This window comes from Chenopodium quinoa, unplaced genomic scaffold (genome assembly GCF_001683475.1).
Source record: "Chenopodium quinoa cultivar QQ74 unplaced genomic scaffold, ASM168347v1, whole genome shotgun sequence".
Lineage (NCBI taxonomy): Eukaryota > Viridiplantae > Streptophyta > Magnoliopsida > Caryophyllales > Amaranthaceae > Chenopodium > Chenopodium quinoa.
In genome coordinates, this window is record NW_018743196.1 from 49,387 (window position 1) to 72,287 (window position 22,901).

Consider the following 22,901-nt stretch of genomic DNA (forward strand, 5'->3'; position numbering starts at 1 on the left):
TAGGATATTGGAGAGGCTTCAGAGATTTCTTGCAGTCTGGGGCCTTTGGAATAGATGAAGAGAAGATGATACACTTTGTTAGCTGAACCAACAAGCATACGTCTCTAGCGGGAATCATTATTAATTTATGACGCTTCCAATGGCTTTGATCTTGAGATTTCCTTTCTCTTTCTTTTGCCGTTAGATTTAAATCCTGTAGGTGGGATAAGGGAGGATAAAAGACTAGTAGCAATATGACACAAACGATGGGGCCCTGACCCATGTACAAACGACAGTTAACGCAGAAACTGCAACACTCTCTAATAATTATGCAAAAAGATCTTTAAAAAAAAAGGGAAAGACATCTGGCTAAAAAAATGCAGCAGTAACCTATGAACACAGAAATTGAAACTAGGAAAAAGAAACACAAAATTTTGAACAGTAAACCAATCATATTGCTAAGAATAATAAAAAATTTGTGTTTGATGAGCATAATTTATAGGTAAAGAAACTATTATAGTTTCGACTTAAATGTAACTATAAAAGATTTCCCCAGGAAATATTTCGAGTCCAGATTTCCAAAACGAGAAATGTTTAACTCCAAGAGAGTTTCCATGCATCATAAAGCTCCAACTACACTCACACTTAAATAGATTCTTACCTTTCTATGATATTGTCGACATCTGCCTTGCTCCTTGGCCCTTGAGCTAGAACTCTTGTTAGGCTGAGAATATCCCGATAATCACCCAGTTTCAGTGCTGCTTCATCAGAAGCCCAACATGATAGAACATCGGGTACAGAAAGCGGAGGCAGTGTGACATCAAATGAGGGCACATTATGGTGCACATTTCCCTCAGCTTGTAGTCTAGCACATATGATTGCCATTGCATAAGCCACTCCTCCAAATCCTGTATGTGACACAAATAAATAGGATCCAGCAGACCTGCAAATTAAATGCTTTCTGCTTTAGCATCTAGAACTAAATTAGTTTTTAAGAATTTAAGGTATATCAGCTATATCGCCCGATAATGTACAATGTCCAATAAGCACTTGACTATATTGCAAACATTTGTGACAACAAAATAAACAACAGAACTGGTTACTTACTCATCTTTACAGCACAGTATTGCATCAACATCAGATGACAAAGCTTCTCTCTCTCTGGTTAAAGGTATTCTCCTGTAGGTTATATCATAACCTTCATCCCTCAGAGCAGCATAAACTTCAGCAGGAGTCTTGACATCTTCAGTGAAAATATTCTCCCAGTACCCAACAATACTAGACTGATTTAGTGTTGGACTGTATTCTTCTCGATGCAAAAGCATTCGTCCACCAGTCCGAGCAACCTCTGATATTATATCTTCTTTAAGACGTGCCTCCATATGTTCCACCTTCAAATTTAACAGAAGAGGGAGAGCTATAAGTTTTTATTTTCTTTTCCTTATGGCTTCATCTGTTGTAAATGATATTTAAGGTAGTAAGAACAAACCACTGGACCAGTAATCCCCACATGTTTCAGAGTATCAACTGCTTTGTTCAGTTCACGGAGAACAAAAGGTGACCCATTAATGTAAACCACAGCTTCCTCTCTCAAATCAGTTATTACTAACTTATTTCTGCCATCTACAGATCCATTAGCAGCCAAGAAAGATAACATCTCTTTCGCACCAGTGATAGTTGGAGTGGCCATGCTATAGACAGGGTATCCATCCACCTAAGAAAGTGCAAATTGATACATGAGTTGATTTCAAGTCATTTCTTGCTTGCACCCTGTACAATTCCTATCTCTCCGAAATAATTTAAGTTTCTAATAAAGATTTTTTAAAAATAAATATTAAAAAAAAAAAAAAAACAAGCAAATAAGTAAACAAACAAAAATCAGTATATAGAAAGAAAAGATAGCAAACCAGCATACCTTGTACACATGAGGTGCCCCATGTATTTGTATGTTACTAGAAGTTCTCTGACCAGGAAAGAAGTACATTTTAAGTATAGAACCCCTCCCTAGAACAGAGCCATTTCGAGCCTTAATAACCGCTTCCATTACTGCATCTCCATGCTGAGTCTCATAGGGTGATCTTGAGTCTTCCTACATCAGAAAAGGATAAACTATTGGCATACCCAAAATAAGGAAGAAATGGACAACATACATTATATATATACGTAAAACACAAGTTATTTTAGTATTCATTTATTTCCATCTCTCAGAAATTATTATACTTCATAATAAGAAAAAGAAATATTACTGGAACAGTAAAGAATCGCCCTGGCCTCAATCTTATGCTCCATTTCATTGCTTGGACTTCAGGTCTTTTTTGTAACCAACTCTTAAAAGTTGTCTTGGATTCTCCTTGGCCACAAAACCCATCAAACGCTTCACTTCCAAGATATGCAGAAAAAGCAATCAAACGGAAGTAGCGCTCGAGGTACTCAGCGCCACGATTTAAGGCAACCCTTCTCACCCGAGGCTCAACACGCTGTTGATTAAATAATTCCCGGTACCGTAGGACAGCATCACGTATATTCTGCAAAGCCGAACATCTATCAATAACAGCATCTAATGCCTCCCGACATTCAACTCCGTTATCAAATAATCTTGTTATCTTCCACAGTAACATCATTAATGCCAAAAGTCCGAGGTGGCTTTCTAGCTGTACCATGATCAATGATACTTGAGCTAGATGCAGCTAAATCATCCATAGTTTCTTCACCACAAGAAGAATAGTCATCCCCTTCCCCAATATACTCCTCACGGAGAATTCTTATAGGTTTACCATACTCTATTCTTAGTTTGAGAAGGCAGGCTATAACAGTACCAGTTGTTGTCCTTCCCCTGCCCATCTGCACAAACATCAGAAAGCCATTCAACCACTTTAAACAATCCACTACACTGTAAATGACAGCTTGCATCAACAATTTAAACATTTTACCTGACAATTAAAAACAAAAGCAGTGTCCTTTGAAGCTGAGGCAACATTTTTTGCTAGTGTATCAAAATCAGAACTTTTTGGAGCCTTTCCATCAGTTATAGGTACACGTGCATACATAATAGGATACCCTTCAGCTTCTAGACGGCTGAAAACTTCATGCGGAGTCTGAATTGAGTCACAATTGACATGTTCCCAGGCATCAAATATTTGACCATCATCTGTTTCATGAATAACCATAATAGCTCCTCCGAAGCGCTCAGATTCACGGAGAATATCTTCCTTCAGTCGAGCTTCCATTCTTTGTACTCTCTCACAATCAATCCCCTAAGCCAAAATTTGAAAGTATTGGTATCACAATTATGATTAACAAAACGACACGATGGGACCAGATACTACACGGATATGACTAGAATAATCCAACCTTAATATATTTAATTTAGTAAAAGCAGGTTTCAGAACTAACTTGCGGGTGTAACCCAAATGTGAACCTTCAATAATGGAATTAGATAGTTCTTTTTTAAAATATGACAATTGTCAAAAAGATGCAGCAATACATCTGTTGAGAATACATGATATTAAAAATAAAAAAAAATTAAAAAAACCAAAAAAAAAAAAAAAAAAAAAAAAAAAAAAAAAAACCCTAACGTTGGCTTCTCATCCGTATCTAGTTACTTTCATGTTAAGTTTATTAATATCTCCAAAGATGTGAAGCTGCAGATGGACATATACTTAAAAGCAAAAAATTGCAGAAAGATTTATGTACGTACAGTGTACTCCATCATGTTCTTATAAGGTCTTTCAACTTCACGAAGCACAAATGGCTTTCCATTAATGTAAATTACAGGTTCCTCTCTCATGTTGTGCCAACATACTGGACGGGCAGCTCTCAGACTAGCAATGCGCTGAATAACCGACCGAATGCCATCAATTGTTGGATTAGCCACACCATAAACTGAAAAGCCCATAACCTCTCTGAAATTTGGGGCACCTTCAATCCTCTCTGGCAAGCTTAAGTTTTGACAACCAGGGCAATGATCACTCTTCAAGACAGTTTGACTGCCCAACACAGCTCCATTCCTCAGTGCAGTAACAACACTCATTTCATAAGGACGTCCATTTGTAGATTCAGCTGTCTTAGTAAGTGATTTCTCTACATTGCGGTAGCCTAGCGCGCCCATTGGGTCTCTCCTTAATAGCCTACATATAAGGTTTGTTAGAAGGAGCACAATACAACAAGAGAGAATCGAAACATGTAAACAGTGTATGAATATCATGAATAAAAAATATTATGTTTTCAATCCTATAAGTACCTACGCAGTATGCTGTAGAGTTCCAGTCGTGCTCTCATCCAATCAGCAAAACTACACAGAACTGATGAACAGGGAGTTAAAGCTGCTCCCTCGGTGTGAAGATATACAGCGAAACAAATCAGAAAATAATATCTCTCCAGGTACTCCACAAAAAAAGATAGTGAAGCCTCTCGCTTCATCTCATCTGGTTGGTGTAAAATACTGCTACGGTATGTAGCAATAGCTTCTCGTAAATTCTGCATAATGTTAGAATCAAGCATCTTAGGTTAGAACCTATTTTTTTAGAAATAGCATAGCATTATACATGGACATGGCAACAAGCAGTATCATCCATACAAATAAGGCAGCTCAGAAAAAAAACTTACAGTCTAACGCTATCATTATAACAAAAACAACTGAATCAATAAGAGTATTAGAGAAGTTTTTCTCCAAATTCCATATAGTTATTTGCTTCCTAGTGCAGACTATACTCCCAATCCCGGAAGGAAAAGGCTATCATAAACAAGCAATCAAATAAAGGGATTTCTCCAAGCCATGAAATATAAGCCACAAGTTTGTTTGGAAACAAATTAATGAAAAGTGTCTCAAAGAAGCATAGTTTATTTAATAAAAAAAAAAATTAATAAATAAATTCTAGGCGCAAAGTTTCTACAACAGAGTTGTGACCTGTTGATCACCTCAATGAGCTTTATCTAGAACTTAATGTATGGATTCAGCAAAGTACTAGCTGATTGACCACTGGAGGCTTGGAAAAGAGCCGGGAGGTGTCAAAGTTGGTTCCCTTGCGTAACATGGCACTCAGTGCAACATATGGAAGCAACATACAGTTTAGAACAAAACTTCACCTCTTCTGAATCTCATTTTTCACTTTCATTGATATAGTATAAGCGTAATCAGTAATCAGAGACTACACAAAGTATCCTTGTACAAATGTACAATTACCATGTAATATCTTGATACCATGTACAACTGTAAAACTACCATGTTATAGATCCTCTGTTGATACTAGTAGAACTAGCTTTATCATGGTTATGTCGAAAAAAAATCAAGCATGATTTGATGTTTAGGGTGGAATTTATTTTTGATGTGAGGACATTGGTAAGTTATTCATAACAAACCAATGTCAGCACAAGCAAGTGAAGCAACCCTTACAACCAAGAATTGAACTGTTGATGGTCCATCCCTTTTTGATATATGGCTACACCCCCTTGATGTCATAGATATATACTTCCTCCATTCCCAAAATATTGCAACATGGGGTAGGACATGGATTTAAAGAAGAGGAGAGAGAGAGAGAGAGGGGAATAAAGAGAGAAAACATGTGCAGATAGAGAAATGTTGCAATATTTGTAAAACTTCCTAAAATGGAAATTATTGCAATATTTGTGGAACGGAGGAAGTATATCTTCTCCAGCTAAATACTTATTGAGCTAAGTGGGAAAAAAAAAATCAAGTTTGATCTATAAACATATTGGAAGATGAAATCTGAATTTGTAGCAAAAGAAAAGATTTGCATATCGGCCATAATTACGGTTCCAGAATAGCAAAAGCGGTACCTTTACATCAACAATTGTGGTTTCCGACTATGTATGGAATTTTTCCACTTTCATAATATTAGAGCCGGTTTGGTTTATTTATGTTAATATTGTATTGATATTAAATTTATCTTATTAGGAGTTTTAGGCTAATTAGGTTTCCTAATGTATTGTGTATATATATGTGATTAATATCAATACAAAGGTTAAGCCGATTTCTCCATATTTTCTTGAGTTTAACATGGTATCACAGCCTCTCTAATTTATAGAGATTTTTCGATCTTGGTTTGTTTCTTTAATTCCACAAATTTAATTTTGTGAGATTAGGCTTCAATTATTATTAATCTCCACGAAATTATTTTGAAAATTTTCTTTCTTTCAATTATTTGGACGAATTAGGGCTTTAATTTCCCTAATTTTTTTCTGGTTTAGCTTTCGAAATTAGGTTATTATAGCCTAAATTCGTGACCTGTGTTCATTGGTTTGGTGCGCATCTTTCTTGTGCGTGCTGTGTTGCGGTGCTCCCTGTGGTGTGCTGCTGCGTTTGGTTTGCGTGGTGCTGCTGTCCGTGTTTGTGGTGCTGCTGTCCGTGCCTTGTGGTGCATGTGTGCTGGTGTGTGGTGCACCAGTGAGGTGTGTGCTGCGCTAGTTGTTGTGTGGTGCGCTTGGTGGTGTACTGCTTCTTGTTTTCTTTTTCTTGCTGCTCGTATTTGCGTGTGTGATGGCTGGTGGTAATGATGATACGCCTCCTCCTCCTAAATATGAACCTTTCACCGATTACTATCTTCATCCAAGTGAAGGATCTCAATTGATGATTTGTCCGGTGTTGCTTACTGTCGACAACTATGAAGAGTGGTCGAGGTCTATTCGCAACAATCTTCGGTCCAAGAGCAAGCTCGGGCTTGTTGATGGTTCTATTGTTCAACCCGATCCCAAGCATCCGTATTATCGTCGGTGGGGTATTGTTAATTCTACTGTTGTTGCTTGGATTTATAATACTCGATGATGCAAAAACTTTGTGGGATGATTTGCGGGATCATTATTCTCTTGGTAACGGTCCTCGTATTTTTGAATTAAAACATGATATTGTTGATTGTAAGCAACGAGTTCGTTTTGTTGCGGTTTATTATGGTGAATTGAATAAATTGCAGAATTTATTGTCTAGTTATGTGAAACTGCCTGTTTGTACTTGTCCGCTGTGAAAGAATATGCTAAGTTGCATGAGAATGAGTTGTTACATCAGTTTTGTCTTGGTTTGAAACCTAAGAAGTTTGGTTATGTGGTGTCTACTTTGTTGATGACTGATCCTTTGCCTTCTATGAAAGTTGTTTATGCTAAAGTTGTTGCTGATGAGCGTAAGTAATCTGTGTCTAGGCACATGAGACCTCCTCTTCTTCTACGACTGTTGGTTTTAATGCAACAAGTACGGCTTCTGGTCAAACTTCCGAACGGATTGAGTATACTTATTGTAAACGGTCTAGTCATGATAAGGACCACTGTTATCGGCTTCATGGCTTCACGGGTGGGGGGCGTGAGGTCATGGTGGTCGTGAAGGTAATGGTGTACGGTCGTCTGGTAAGGGCAAGGGTGAGTTTGCTGGTGCTACTGGAAATTCTCGTGGTAATAATGAGTCGATTTCTGATTCTGATCGTTGTTCCAACGATTTCTGATGCTCAATGGAAGGAACTCATGTCGGCGGTAAAGGGTGCCAAGTCTGGTTCTTCGTCAGATGGCAACAAATTTGGTACGTAGAATTCCATTGATTGGCTCATTGACTATGTCCGGTAAAATTGATTTTTTCACCGATTTACATGACATCTCTTCGCCTGTTTGTTTGCCCAATGGGAAGAGCACGACGGCAACAAAGGAAGGAAGAGTTATTTAGTCTGATAATTTAACTCTTAATAATGTTTTATATGTTCTTGCTCTTAAATGCAACTTGTTATCTGTGTCTCAATTATTAGAAAAACAATGTTATTTTATTATGTTCACTGACAAGCTATGCATTATTCTGGATCGCAGTTTGAGGAACCTGATTGGAGCGAGGTCCAATGTGATGGGGTCTATATTTTTCGTCCGGTTCGTGCTCGGAATCTGCAGGCGAACAAAGTAGTTATTTAATATGCAAGTTTGTTATGGCATAGGCGTCTCGGGCATCGGTCAATGCAAGTTGTGAGCTCTCTTTCGGGAGTTTCTAGTAGTCGAAGTACTCATAGTAGTGACAATGTTTGTTCTTTTGATTGTTCTATTTGTTTTATGGGGAAGCAACCCCGAAACTCTTTACTGTTAAGTATAAATAAAACATCAGGAATTTTTTATTTAATTCATTGTGATATTTGGGGTCCGAATAATATTGTTTCAAGTTGTGATGCTCGTTATTTCCCAACCATTATTGATGATTTTTCTCGTGCAACTTGGGTTTTTTTATGGTTGGTAAATATCAGGCTTTTCAGTTGGTTCGTGAATTCTGTGCTCTGTCTAAGACTCAGTTTGGTCGGAAGGTGAAGGTTATTCGTAGTGATAATGGCCAAGAGTTTCTTAGTTTGGGGTCGTATTTTGCTCAAAAGGGTATTCTGCATCAAACGTCGTGTGTTGACACGGCTCAGCAGAACGGTCGAGTTGAGCGTAAACACCATCACATTTTAAATGTGGCCCATGCTCTTCGGTTTCAGGTACTTTTGGGGTGAGTGTGTTATGACTGCGGTGCATCTCATTAATCGCACTCCTACTACGGTTTTGAAAAGTAAAACCTGTCATGAGCTTTTCTTTGGACAATCTCCTTATAATAGTCTGTGTGTGTTTGGTTGCCTAGCTTATGCTGCAAATCGTCCTCGAATTAAGGACAAGTTTGATTCTCAGAGTCGAAAATGTATTTTCGTTGGTTAACCTGACGGAAAAAAGGGTTGGCATCTGTTTGATTTGGAGACGAATGATTTTTTTGTGAGTCGAGATGTGCAATTTTTCAAAGATAAATTCCCGTACTTAGAGTCTCTTCCGGATGATCGACGTTTATTGTGGGAAAAATATTTTGCGACTCCGCCGATGTGGGAGGACGATGTGTTGGGTGATTTTGACATGTATGATGCGAGAGAGGGGGTGCGAACTTCGAGACAGCCCGCACCACACCCCAGCCGCGTTCAGACTAGCCCAGCCACAGCTAGGCCGTGGCACGAACTGCCAGCCCCCCCCCCCACACCCAGCCAGCACACGCTGGCCAACCGCTGGTTTTACCAGCGTCAGCCGCTGCCAACTGGAAAACCAACGGCAGCTGCCAGGCCACTAGCAGTCAGCGCCAAGGCGCTGGCCAGCAAAGCAGCAGTGCAGCCACTAGTAGCCCAGCCAGCTGGTGCTGGCAGTCAGCCTCCCAGCCCAGCTTGGCTGGCAGCCCATTCCGGCAACCAGTGCCGGTAAGACCCTGTCCCAGTCCACAGTGGTCTGGCCCAGTGATCATGTTTTGCCAATTGTTGATCATTTTGGTGTTTCCGAGCGTCCGACAAGTGTTGTTCAGCAAGACATAGTCGACGAAGATATTTTTATTTTGCCTGAATATTTGAGGGGGTGTTCGTTGGATAATTTGGGTCGTGGTCATCGTGAAAAACGTTCTCCTTGGCATCGTAACTATGTTACACATACTCTCATCGCTGAAAATATAGACCCCGCTACATCAAACATTGACCCTCCTCGATCACATTCCTTAGGTAAACCTTTCCCTATAGCTTGTCATGTTGAATATAATCATTTTTTTGGCGAAGATCACTGAGGGAAAGGAACCTTCTTCATTCAAAAAGGCGGTTAAAGACGTTGGTTGGCGTAAGGCAATGCAAGATGAGATTGACGCTTTAGAGCGTAATGGCACATGGACCATTGAGGATCTTCCTCATGGTAAAAGAGCAATTGGTAGCGGTTGGGTGTATAAAGTCAAATACACCGACAAGTCAAAGGTGGAACGTCTCAAGGCTCGGTTGGTCGTTCATGGCAACCATCAAGGTGTTGATTATAATGAGACGTTCGCTCTGGTTGCTAAGATGGGTACGGTACGTATTTTACTTGTTGTTGTTGTGTCATTGAATTGGGAGTTACATCAGATGGACGTTCATAATGCATTTCTTCATGGTGATTTGGATGAAGAAGTTCACATGCAGTTTCCTCCGGAGTACGGCACTCCGCAACCGGGCAAAGTTTGCAGGTTACGGAAGTCTTTATATGGCTTGAAATAGGCCCCGAGACAGTGGTTTTCAAAGTTGTCTAGTGCTCTGCGAGGTTTTGGGTTTAAAAACTCATATGCTGATTACTCTCTGATTAGTTATGTTCAAGGCAGTGTTTCTTTGCATGTGCTAATTTATGTCGATGATTTGATTATTCCAGGCTCCTCTCATGATGCGATTGTTCGGTTTAAAGCTTATTGTGCATATGCTTCTATATGAAGGATTTGGGTTTGCTTAAGTATTTCTTAGGCATTGAGGTGAAGGAATTGTGTCTTCGATAAGTGCAATTACTAAGGATCACTATTATGGAGATAATAAGTTCGTTCTTTTGGGTCGTCATTATCTGTTGCTAGACTATGATCAATGATCTTTAGGCTAGTCAAATAGTCCAAAGCCTACTAGAATGGATCCTATGAGGTCACACAACAAGAGTATTGGGTTAAGCAAGTAAGAGGCCCATTAATGGGCCTCATGAGCAACTAACTAATCATGAAATGGATTGGGCTAGCATAGTTAGATGAGAATTAGGTTTTGGGCTTTTGACATGGGCTCTTATTTAGAGATGAGATCTATAAATAAGATCCATGCCTAGGGTTGCTTGCAAGCAGTCATAATTCACACACAGTGTATTTTGACATCAAGGCAACCAATCCCAAAGACCCTAATTCCTCTCTCTAACTCACGGCTTTCTCTCTCCTCCCCTCGTCCGTACGGCCGGCCACCTTGGTGGCGCGTGTGGTGGTTCGTGGTGGTTCATGGTGGTTCGTTGGTCGCACTTCTCCATAAAAGGTCAATTGAAGGGTTCAATTGCAACTAACTAGCATTAGTGGAGGTCTTAATCTGTGCCACGGGCACCAAGTAGAGGAATCACGCTTGAGGTTCTTTATCTCCCAATGTTCTTGCTCGATCGCACGTGGAATCACGCTTCAAAGGTACAATTATATGTTCTTTATGTGTTATGCATTAGATCTTGGGATTAGGTACTGTATGAATATGATTCATGTTTTTCCGCTGCGTAGTACCTATAATTCCCTACATGAGGTTGCTCGGAGTCTGGAGGGCATCTTTCTTTCTCAGCGAAAGTACGCTCTTGATATTTTGACTGAGGCAAGAATGCTGGGTTGTAAACCTATTGACACTCAGATGGAGCAGAATCATCATCTTGCATATGCTTCTGGTGAGCCGTTAGCTCATCCGGAACAGTATCGTCGTTTGGTTGGCCAATTGGTTAACTCGTAGGTCACTCGCCAGTTGAGTTATTCAGTGCATGTTTTGGCACAGTTTCTGAGTGATCCACAGGTTTCTCATTGGGATGCAGCTACTTGGGTCTTGGCTACCTCAAGGGTAGTCCGGGTGTCACGGTCCGGGAGTTTGGACCCCGAAACGTGCGGCGCGCTCTAGCCTTTTGGCGGCAAGAACGCTAGCCTTGAGCGGAAGAGGGGCTTGCGAGCACTCGCGTCTATTTGAGCGATGGAGTGCGGGTGGTCGGGGCTTATGACGGTCGATACTTCAAGGCGGGCACAAGCGGGTCCGAACCACGAGTTCTTAGTGCATCAAGTTGGTTTGGAGGGGAGCTATTATGCAAGTAAGACACAATATTTATAAAGGTCTAACAACAAACAAGCATAAGAGCAAAGCAACACTTGGTAGAAGGCTTAAGATTTCATTAATCATTCACCCTCTAAAGAGCTTTAAATGACATACAAGGAGAATCCCTAGTGAACACTCATCTGACAGTAACACAATAATGGGACCTCAAGCTAAGAAATCATAAACTAAACTCTAGGAAAGCACTTAAAGGGAAACTAATACATCAAAAGGAGTTGGATTCTAGCACCGGGACAAGGCATCTTATTGCGGCCTATGTCAGATTTACGCTTGACGGCGTTTTGTGATAGTGATTGGGCGGCGTGTCCATTGACTCGGCGTTCCTTGTCTGGTTACTTTGTTTTCTTAGGTCGTTCCCCTGTTTCTTGGAAGACTAAGAAACAACCTACTGTAGCACATTTTCGTCTGAAGCCGAATACAGGTGTATGGTTCTTACTATTCGTGAGTTGAAATGGTTGAAACAGTTGTTGTTTGATCTTGGTATTAAGCATTCAAAGCCTATGCAGTTGTTTTGTGATAATCAGTCGACTTTGCATATAGCTAAGAATCCGGTTTTCCATGAACGTATGAAGCATATTGAGGTAGACTGTCATTTTGTTCGTGATGAGTTGATAAACAGTAATATTTCTACCTCCTATGTTTCGACGGGTCGTCAGTTGGCAGATATTTTAACCAAGGCTCTTGGACGTCAGCAGTTTGGTTTTCTTTTACGCAAGTTGGGCATTCGCGATTTGCATTCTCCAACTTGAGGGGGAGTATTAGAGCCGGTTTGGTTTATTTATGTTAATATTGTATTTACGTTAAGTTTATCTTATTAGGAGTTTTAGGCTAATTAGGTTTCCTAATATATTGTGTATATATATGTGATTAATATCAATACAAAGGTTAAGCCGTTTTCTCCATATTTTCTTGAGTTTATCACATAAAACAATAATATGTTTTGGATGACTAAATTTGGACATGATCAGTTTATCTTTCAAGTGATCTAAAAAACAATAATCATGCTTGAATTGTTCAATGGACATTATTCAATGCAATAACCAGTACTTGGAGGAATACTAGGCAAAAGCTCTAAAGATAATAATTTTATTAAATGAAAAGATTACCCTTCAAAAAAAAATGAAAAGATTTAAAGCAGTTTCGAACAATACCTGCATAGAAGCACACTTATCAATCACTTTATCCACCTGCCTTTTTCCTTCAACACCACCCTGAGTACACCATTTAATAATAAGATGACCAAGAGGCAGTACGGAGAAACCTGAAGAATATTAATGACATATAGAATCAAATGTGGCAGTACCTCTAGAACACGAATCAGACTTCTAATGACAGTGTACTCTCCCCTGCGGATTGCCTCCTCCGAACTAAGCAAATTGTCAGCATTACAGCTCAGGTCAGAGACTCTTCCAATTGAGTTGCTCCTAGGAATGCCTGCTGAGCACAAAAGGTCAAAACCCAAAATTTTTAGCTACAGAATTGTATTCATAATTGTGAACAAACACTTAAGAAAGCCATGTCTGACATCAGCTAAGTAAGGACAGATAATTCCTTAGTAATTGGTTTGGTTTCAGTCCAGTATCTTGATATATGATTCAAGATTGATGTGGATCTGTGCTTAGTCAAATTCGGTTGTACTCAATGTCAGATAGGCTTATACTTCCTCCATTATATGAACATAGCAATGTATTGAAGTGTTCACAAATCCATCTGATCAAAGAAATTAATGGAAGTGCATTGACAAAATATGAAAGTCAAAATGTTGCAAATAACAGAAACGGAGAAATTATCGAGTTGGGTCTGATAGGATCAAATCCAATATGATACTAGGGACCTGAAGAATCTGGGTGGGTGTATGCATGATGGGTCATAAGCCACTGGACTATGCACATGACATGGCAATGTTGCTGCTGGAGTAAATGCAACAAAATCTTGGGGAATTTAAGGAGTGACGATAATTATGAAAGGTATAAGAAAGTAAGAAGGGAAGCAATGAAGGTTCTACTAGATGCAAAAAGCGAAGGAAATCGAGACCCTTAAGCAAGTTACGATACAAAAGAAAGGGAAAAAGGCATTTATAGACATGCTCATATGAGAGATATGAAGACGCGTGAAATTGAAAAGTTCAAGGATGTCGACCTAAAATTTTTTGTTAGAGACTAGGAGATACAGGACAGAAGGAGGTCTTACCGTAGTACTTTGATGATTATCCAAGATGTTAGGGGATATAAATATCCATTACAATATGGTTAACTAGCAGCTTATGTGAAGAATTCAACATTGCATTGAAAAAGATTGGATCAATAAAAAAAAGGTTGAGCCTTTTCTATTTAGGTTTGGAGATGTTTAAAACAAAAACAAGAATTGAATAGTTAACAGCATTTTTCAAACAAGACTGGGTCAAGGTATCAAACAAAATACTATGAAACTATGAGAGCGAGTGATCAAACAAAGAGAAGAATCTCCTTACTCTTCTCAATTCATTAGTTTCATGCCATTGTACAATCTGAAATATAATAGCTTCACATTTAAACCCATGCTTTTATGTTTCACTAATTTTCCTATTCTATCCAAGTTATTCCTCATTACATCATCTATGATTCCATCCCCAAGCATATTATTATCAAGTTATCATCCTTATATACATAGCTCCTACATTGTAAATTTCGTAAACATGTTTATGCTTTAGTTGAATATGTCATGATATCAAATTATCAAAAGAAATATGGCCGCAAGATGAGAAGATAGAAATTACTAACCCATTACATTGCTTTCTTTTATACTAACTTTGATTTGTTCTCGACACTTTAACTTTTTGCACTATTCACATACTTACATTTGAACGTTATTAATTCACACATAAGGAAAAAGATTCTTTTGAACTCTTGTTAGGTTTTCTCAATATGAATTTTTGAACTATCAACTTTTTTTATTTTAACATATACTTCCTCTGTTCTTTTTTACTTGACCTGTTATCACGCTTGCCAAAGCAAAACTTTAGCGATCAATAACTTTAATTCTTCATAAGTAAAAATTATTAAAGTTGTATATTACGATAGTACTTATTGAGACGAATTAAAAAAAAGATATCATATGAATATATTTTTCCTTACATATCACTCACAAAAGACGGTCAAAGGAGAGGTGATGAATAGTGTAAAAGTCAAAGCGGGTCAAGTAAAAAAGAACGGAGGAAGTACATAATTAGAGTATCAATGGTTACATTGGCAAGCGTTAAGAACTTACAAAAAGTAGTAATTGTAGTAGTAGTAGTAATTCATATCAACTTATTAGACCATGACAAAACTTAATCAAACTTACTTCCTCCGTTCTTTTTTAATTCCCGCCCCATTGACATCCCTACCAAGCACTCCAAACTTTGACTAGCGCACCACTAACTATTAATTGGGGTGCAACGCGCACCATTAAGGGGTATTTTTTGCCACTCAAAATGAGACATTTTTTTGGTAATTAAAGGGTAATTAATGATACACGTTGCTCCCCAATCCAATGTAGGTAGTGCGTTAGCTACTGGTCAAAGTTTGGGGTGTGTGTGTGTGTCTGTACTTGATTAAATTTATAAAAGGTTGATATTTTGTGTCTGTGTGTCTCTGGGTGTGTGTGTGTGTGTGTGTGTGTGAACTAACACCCCACAAGACAGTGTACTGATAAATCATAAAAGACATTTAAAGGAGTTTGTGAGAATAATGTAAATTTTCCAATTTCCATCCCTATTAGTTCACATGGCATTCAGCCAATTTAGAATCTTAATTGACTATGTAATGATCCCTCCATATTTTTTTGTTCCTCCTATTAAGAACTAAGGGAAGGAACAAATGTAACAACAACAAAGTCTTAGTCCCAAAAATAATTTATTTGGGGTCGTTTAACATGAATCGTCACAAGGAATCGTACAATATAAATAAACAAACGTAACAAAACCGTCATTTAAAATAGTTTTACAAAAAGGTGAGTAAAGTGAGTAACCAAAAAAGCATTTAAGAAAAATTAAGGGAGTAGAGAATCAAGAATATAATTCAAAAAGTTTTAACAAAAGGGTAATTAAAATGTTAAAAACATAAATTAAAGCATTTTTAAAAATTAAAAAAAAAATAATTAAAAAAAGGGCAAGAAACCCCATTACATAATTATAAAGATTTTTTTTCAACATATAAGAGATTTCATTTAAGATATAGAAAGACTTTAGTAGTTAGAAAGTAATTTCTTGCTCTTGTATCATGTGTTTTTCAAGTTTTTACATAAAAAAAATAAAAAAATTAAAAAAATTATGACTAATAGTGAGCAAAGGGAAGGAGAGAACATTATGAACTGGTTTAATAGTATAATTACAGCAAGATTAAAGAGAATTTAATTGACAATTCTGATAATACTTAAAAAGATAGGTTTATCAAGCTATTCAGTGGACTAATTCATTTCAAGAGCAAACGAAACTACAACAATTCAATACTCTAGATGCCCACATGGATTTTTAAAAAATTATTTGTGATTAACTTGCCCGAAGAAGATTATGGATGATAACCAACATAGAACGTTAGTTGCTACACAATCCATTGCTAGTTGATTCTGAAATAGAATCATTATGCCCCAAAATAGTAACATTGCTTTCTTACATAGACTAGTGGTTGGGTTAAGCCCAGTTAGATAGTAGCAATCCTACATAGAAATTCTTTCACTTTCAACCCCAATTTTATAAAAATAAATACTGCCCTCTAATTATTTTTATGTGAAACTTTGGGAGGTTGCACGGTTTCCAAGTCAAAATTTGTATTGTTTAAAAAAGTAAAGGGTATGTCATTAATAAATAATCACATCCAAATCCTCATATTAAAAAAATAATAATAATTAAAATTAAAATTGTAACCTGCCTTCACCTAATCAACCATCCACCGTACCGCCGTCTTCATCACCTACCCAGCTTTCCTACCCACCACCCCCACAAACACCACCACCGTAAACCCACAAAACCAAAACCCAGAAACCCACCAACCCCCCCCCCCCACACCACCACCGCTAAAGCTCAACAAAAATCCAAAAATCCGATCCGCTACTGATCCGAAAATTATGGACATTCGATCGATATCAAAATATCGGATTTTGGATATCTAATTGATATCCTGAAGGAAATTACGGGGCTCACGATGACATCCCTCATTTAGAACCCCATAAAACCCAAAGGCTCACCAAACCCAAGGCTCACCAAACCCACAGACCCACCAAACCAAACCCAAAGAAATTATTCATTCCCCCACTTCCACGGTGCACCAAACTGACCAAAGTATCAAACCCTAAATTATTACCCCCCCCCCCACCCGCCTCTTTTTTCTCTTCTCTATGAACATTTGCTTTCTCTCTCCTCTCATCTCAAATTTCAATCTCTATTTTCAACATTTACTTTCTCAAATCTACTCTATTAGCAAGCTTCTCACTCAACCTCTGCCTTTTTGTCCACGTAATCGGCACCTCACCACCGTTCTCACTCAACCGGCACTAACTAATCATTTACAACCTTCACGAGTTTGCAGCTTTGCCTTCCTAGGATTTGATTAGATTGAAATTAAAGTGGACTAATTCAATTAGGTATATATTGCTGTGAAAATTGCCGTGAGTTTTTACAAGTATATCAATTGCATGTTTTAGGGTTTTAATTTTCTAGAATAAAAAAAGGTTTTTTTTCTCCTAAACATTTAGTTATATTCTTCAAATTAGCTTGTAAAAGTAGTAATAATTTATTAAGTCTAACAACTTTCTTTCTTTCAATAAGTAATTTAATTTCATATATGATGATGTAACAATGTATACAAGTATCAATTTGCCTTGAAAAAAAAAATCAATTTTGCCATTAACTCGGTATTTTACAAATTTATTAGTACAAGGGTTGGATATTGGATATCCGAAAATTCCGAACAATCCAATCCGAAAATTTTCATCCAATATATCTAATATCCAAAAATTTCAGACCAGATACGGATATCCGATCCATGCTTATCCCTAACCACTGCAAACCCATAAACCCACAAATCAAAAACCCTAGAAATTGTTTATGAAACCCACGAACACCACCTCACAACCCCTAACCAACGAACACCACCTCGCTACCCTATACCAATCGAACAGAGAAAAAGAAGATATGAAAGAGGAGAGAGATTATGGGATTGAAAGTTCAAGAGAGAAAAAGAACTATTGGGTTCAATTACATGAAAGTTAAAGAGAGAAAAAGATCTTAATAAGAAGAGAGAATTATATGGGGAAGATGAAGATGAATTTAGAGAATGAAGAAAGATAAAATCAAATTAGGTTAGTTGGGGGATGTAAATTGGAAGAGAATTATTAATTGATTAAGTTAGGTTATTTACTTAATTTTATTTTTGTAATTGTATTTGAAAATGTTAAATAAGGGTATGTAAGTAATTTTGTTTATAAAATTTGCAAAAAAAAAAAAAGTTTTTAGAAAGTTGCACATAATTGTAATCGTCCATTTATTTTATCATAGAGGGAGTATTTTACATAAGCTACCTCAAAGTAAAGGTTTTGCCTTTGCTCTTAAAGAAAAAAAAAAAAAAAAAAAAAAAAAAAACAAACAAACCATATCCAATCCTACGTGGGCGGTACTTCGGTCATTAAGTTTCATTCCGTTACAAAAGTGGGAATGTGTTTTAAAATAACCCTAGGCGCTAAGGCGCAAGGCGATAGAGGTTAAGCGCTTCAGCCAAATTTTTTTTTAACTGTTCATATAGTACGCCTCACTTCAAAGAGGCGCGCACTGAGTTACGCCTTAGGCGCAGCAGAACCCTCTCGCTTCTGCATGCCTTACCTAACGCTTGAATTCGCGCTCAAACAACACAACCATAGAAGATGATGTCGAAATAGAAGGAAAAGAAAAATACTCCCCATATCACCATAAGTTCTCACAACTAAGGCTTCAAATAAGCATTTCAGAAAACAAACAATTCAAGCTTAAAATGTGTGTAAAAAAATTTCTACATTATAATTCATACGTAAGTCTTCTATAAACAAGAATACGTTTAATTAATGTCATGCCCTAGGAAGCACGGGGACGGCAACTCACTGGCTTCTCCCGTACCGGAGACGGATAGGGGATAGGTGCGGTACGGGTACGCCTAAAATACGTCCCCGAGACATTTCCAAAAAATTGGGTACACCAAAGGAATGTGAATACGGGGCGCTAAAAATTTGAGTACGTCTTGGGTACAGATCCAACCAATTTTGGCGTCCCCAAGTTCATTTTTGTCTCTTTTCCATCTTCTCACTTCCTCAATCTCTCTTCTCTACTCTCTTTGAAGTGAGGACTGAAGTGAACACCACAAGTTGTCGACTCAACGCCCACCACCACTCTTCTCCTTCACCGGCGACAGAAATCTCCATTTCTTTTTTTCCTCTTTTTTCCCTGCTTCGGGCTTCTTAGTAGGTGGGGTTAATTACTTTTGTGTGGGTTAGGGGTAGGTGAAGGAATATCAGTCTTCCACGTGATATCTTTTGCTTTTGAAGTTTATCTTTGCTTTTACATTTTTTTTTAGAAAAAATTTACATCTATTTAAATCTGACATCATAGCCTTTGACTTTTCTCATTTAATTTAATATCTCGTTTATTTTACTAGTAGGAAATAAAAAAAATACTTTTTACATCTATTTAAATCTGACATCACAGCCTTTGACTTTTCTCATTTAATTTAATATCTCGTTTATTTTACTAGTAGGAAATAAAAAAATACTTAAATATTTTGTACTTTATAAAAATAAATGTAAAACTTTATTAAAGAAAAATAACTATAAAAAATCAATTATTTCAAATTTTTCCCGTATCCATGCCGTACTAGTTTTTCTAAATTTTAATTTTGCTGTTTTCTGTCCCCGTACCCGTTTTTGTCCCCGTTTCCGTCTCAGTGCTACTTAGGTCATGCCCATGCCCCACACCTATGTCCAATTTCTAATCTACGTGAACCTAGTACTCGTGCTCATGCTAGCAAAGGGTGGATATGCCTAAGAAAATTGATATGAATAAAGTAAAAATAAATGAACATGGATAAAACTCCACACATTCCATATTTAAGCCTTTGACATTCTTAAATTCAAAAGATGATAGAAATGTGGTATTACTTCGGACATACATGGATAGTGTATAGATATTAAATAATATGTTAAGCATGAGCTTCAACCAATAAGAGAGATAGTTTCATGTTGGAGAATTCAACTTGTTATAATCTTAGTGTGGTCTCCATGAAGATAACCTCAAGGTTTGTTGCATCTTATGTCTATTTATCAATTTCCATCCCAAACCACTCACACACAATGAGTCACCCAGATCCTTATTCACAAGAAGGGCAAAGAAATTGTAGATGGAAGCAATATAGCATTATAAACTGAATAAAGGCATCACCCATATTGAAGTCGTTTGAATACAAACAAAATGTACTTCTTTGCCAACTGTTGAAACTATGCATACAAGGTGAATTGGTGAAATATATATTGATCTACTAAACAAATAAAATCAATAATGAAGGATTATATGGAAAACATAAATACATTGGTGTGGTTTAGGATTATCAAAAAATTTTAGCATTTTTTATTATATATTCAACCTTATCAATATAATATTGATTTTGAAAGCATGAGAACATAAACATATGCATCACTTTAACTCACCTATTCACCAATCACATGAAAAAATTAAGAATAAAATTTTGATTTTGAAAGCATGAGAGCATATACATCAATGTTGTAAATTATTACCCTAATGCCCTGGGGTTCATGCCTAAGGCAAGGTAAGTGTAGCCAAGTGAACAATCTTACAAGTGAAACCTAGATAGCAAATCTGTAAACTTTCATAAAGAAGATCATGGAGTTAGTAAACATCAAACATACCAGAACATCAAAATCTGATTCTTTAGGCGACTTCTCGTCAGTAACAGAAACTCGCTCATAGTTAACAAGATAACCTTCAATTTTCAGCTCCTCATATACCTAGACCAAGGAAGTTATTCAAATATATGGCACAAGAGTATCAGTGCAGGGACCCAACTATCTACATACCTCAAGTGGAGTCTTCACAAAATCACAAGTCACTGGCTCCCACTGGTCCACCATTTGTCCATCAGGCAGTTCATCAGTAACAAGGATCTTGTTTCCGTACCTACAACCAAAAAGCCATAAGTTGACTCAAGCAGACAAATGAGATCACTAATATTCAGCGACTACATTTAAAAGCCAATGAATTGAGATTGAGACAATTTTGACACCTTGCAGCTTCCAGCAAGATGTCTTCCTTCAATCGAGATTCCATATCTTCCACCCTATCCCTGTTAATTCCCTAATTAATTTAGGAATGTCATATCCAAACTGAAACAAATCAATCAACAAAACCTTTACCAAAAAGTTAAAAAAAAATAAAAATAAAAATGCAAGAGACGTAGCCCACACAAATATATTTCAACTATACCAGAGTGCTTCTTTTTCCATAAAGTAAGAAGGTTGGCAATAGTTGCACAACATCTTACCTGGACTGGGTAGGAGTATCAGACTCGGGTAAGGATTTGAGTGTCCAATACGGAAATTTCTAAAAAGTTGGGACACATGGATTTGGTCCAATTTTGGGCACAAGAATGAAGAGAAGGATATTTTTATTTAGCAACATACTAATTTTTTTAAAAACCTATAATAAATATTGCAAAAAATATGAAGATTACTACTAATTTAAATTTATTTTTATAAAATTGATATTTAAATGGGAAATTTGTACGGAGTAATGGAACATGCTTGGAACAGCATTAAAAAAATGAAAGCACTTGGAGTATTCAATGAAAACAAGGCAAATTGACGTAGGTGTATCCTCTGTTTATCAAAACAAATAATAACCTACTTAACTGTCTATTGTTCTCCTTTTTCATTCTATTCCATCATTTTATTATAATATACTTCTCCCTTCCCCTAATTTCTTATTAATAAAATAAATTAAAAGCTGTCTGGATTCTGGTAGCATAACCACAATCCCTACTATGAACAGGAGATTTTCTCTTCCCCTGACTCACATAGGTGCTTCAGGTAGGACATCATGTCCAAGTGGCAAGTGTACAGTCCCGAATCTGATGTGGATTCCCACTCTCGTGCCAGTGTCGTGTTGAAATGAGTATGTGAGCCATTTTACGGAATCCAGATTTACAAGAAAAAAAATTTTAAAAAAATAAAAACCACTACTATGGTGAACAAGGGAACAGACTCATGAACTTGAGATGGAAAATGTTAAAAGAAGCTTGTATAGTCAATTAATCAATCAAAGCCTTAATCCCATAAGTGGAGTCGGCTACATGAACCAAAGGTGATTATTCCGTATAGTCATCCACAAAAATCTTCCTCCATCTAAGAGAAGCTTGTTCAGTCAATGAATCAAAAAAAATTTGGACCATATAATTAAGCAATAAGAGCAATTATCTTCATCCTCTAAGTTCCTTAGAAGAAGCGCAAAAAAAGAATGCACATTTCATGATAATACAGGCTTATCCTAAGATGGAGCAAGAAACTTTGACATGGCAGACCACAGACGTAATGTGCAGAAAGGGAAAGAAATTTACGAACACAAGGAAATATGACAACTTTGACTGACCTTTGTATTTATTAGAGATTTAGTAATAAAATTTGCTCTATTCAAGGAATGCAAAAAACGTTCACAGGATAGATAGTGAAATTAATATCTTAACTAAACATTGCAGAAATAAGAATCGGTTGACAAGTTGACCTCAATATGAGAAAAACAAGAATTACTGCATGTTCTTGTTGTATTAATTTATGCCACTTTGCCTAAATATACATATATGTATTTAGATTTTAAATTTAACGGAAAGAGTGAATTTTAAATGCATGAAACCAGTTCCCCTCATCACTGATTCAAGTTCCCTTTTTTTTAGACTTTTGTATAGTCGGAGTCGATTTTAAGCAAGAGTGATACATGACATTTCAGGAACTTTTAGATAAAATACTTCATGATAGCTTGAGGGCTTGAGATTTTTTTATCCGTTGCCCCCTTCTTTTATATGAGTGACATTCTCTTAGTGTCTTTCTTATATTATCAGGCCTTGCTTTCCAAGTGGGAGCAACTTCTATAAAAACATACCGTATACTCAAGATTCGAGAAAGGCCTTTCAACATCACGCAAAACAAAGGGACGTCCATTGATATACACCACCTGTTACAAAAACATGCACTGAAATAAATCTAAGCAAGAACAACAGTCAAGATTCAAAACAAAAAGAAAACTTAAGATATGGTACTTTAAGAAAAACAGCTTAGCAGAAATGAATTTTC

At 37.1% G+C, this 22,901-nt stretch overlaps 1 pseudogene; it reads right to left on the minus strand.

Moving 5' to 3' along the window:
* Window positions 1-22,901, minus strand: part of LOC110732892 — a 38,681-nt pseudogene that overhangs the window by 8,959 nt on the left and 6,821 nt on the right.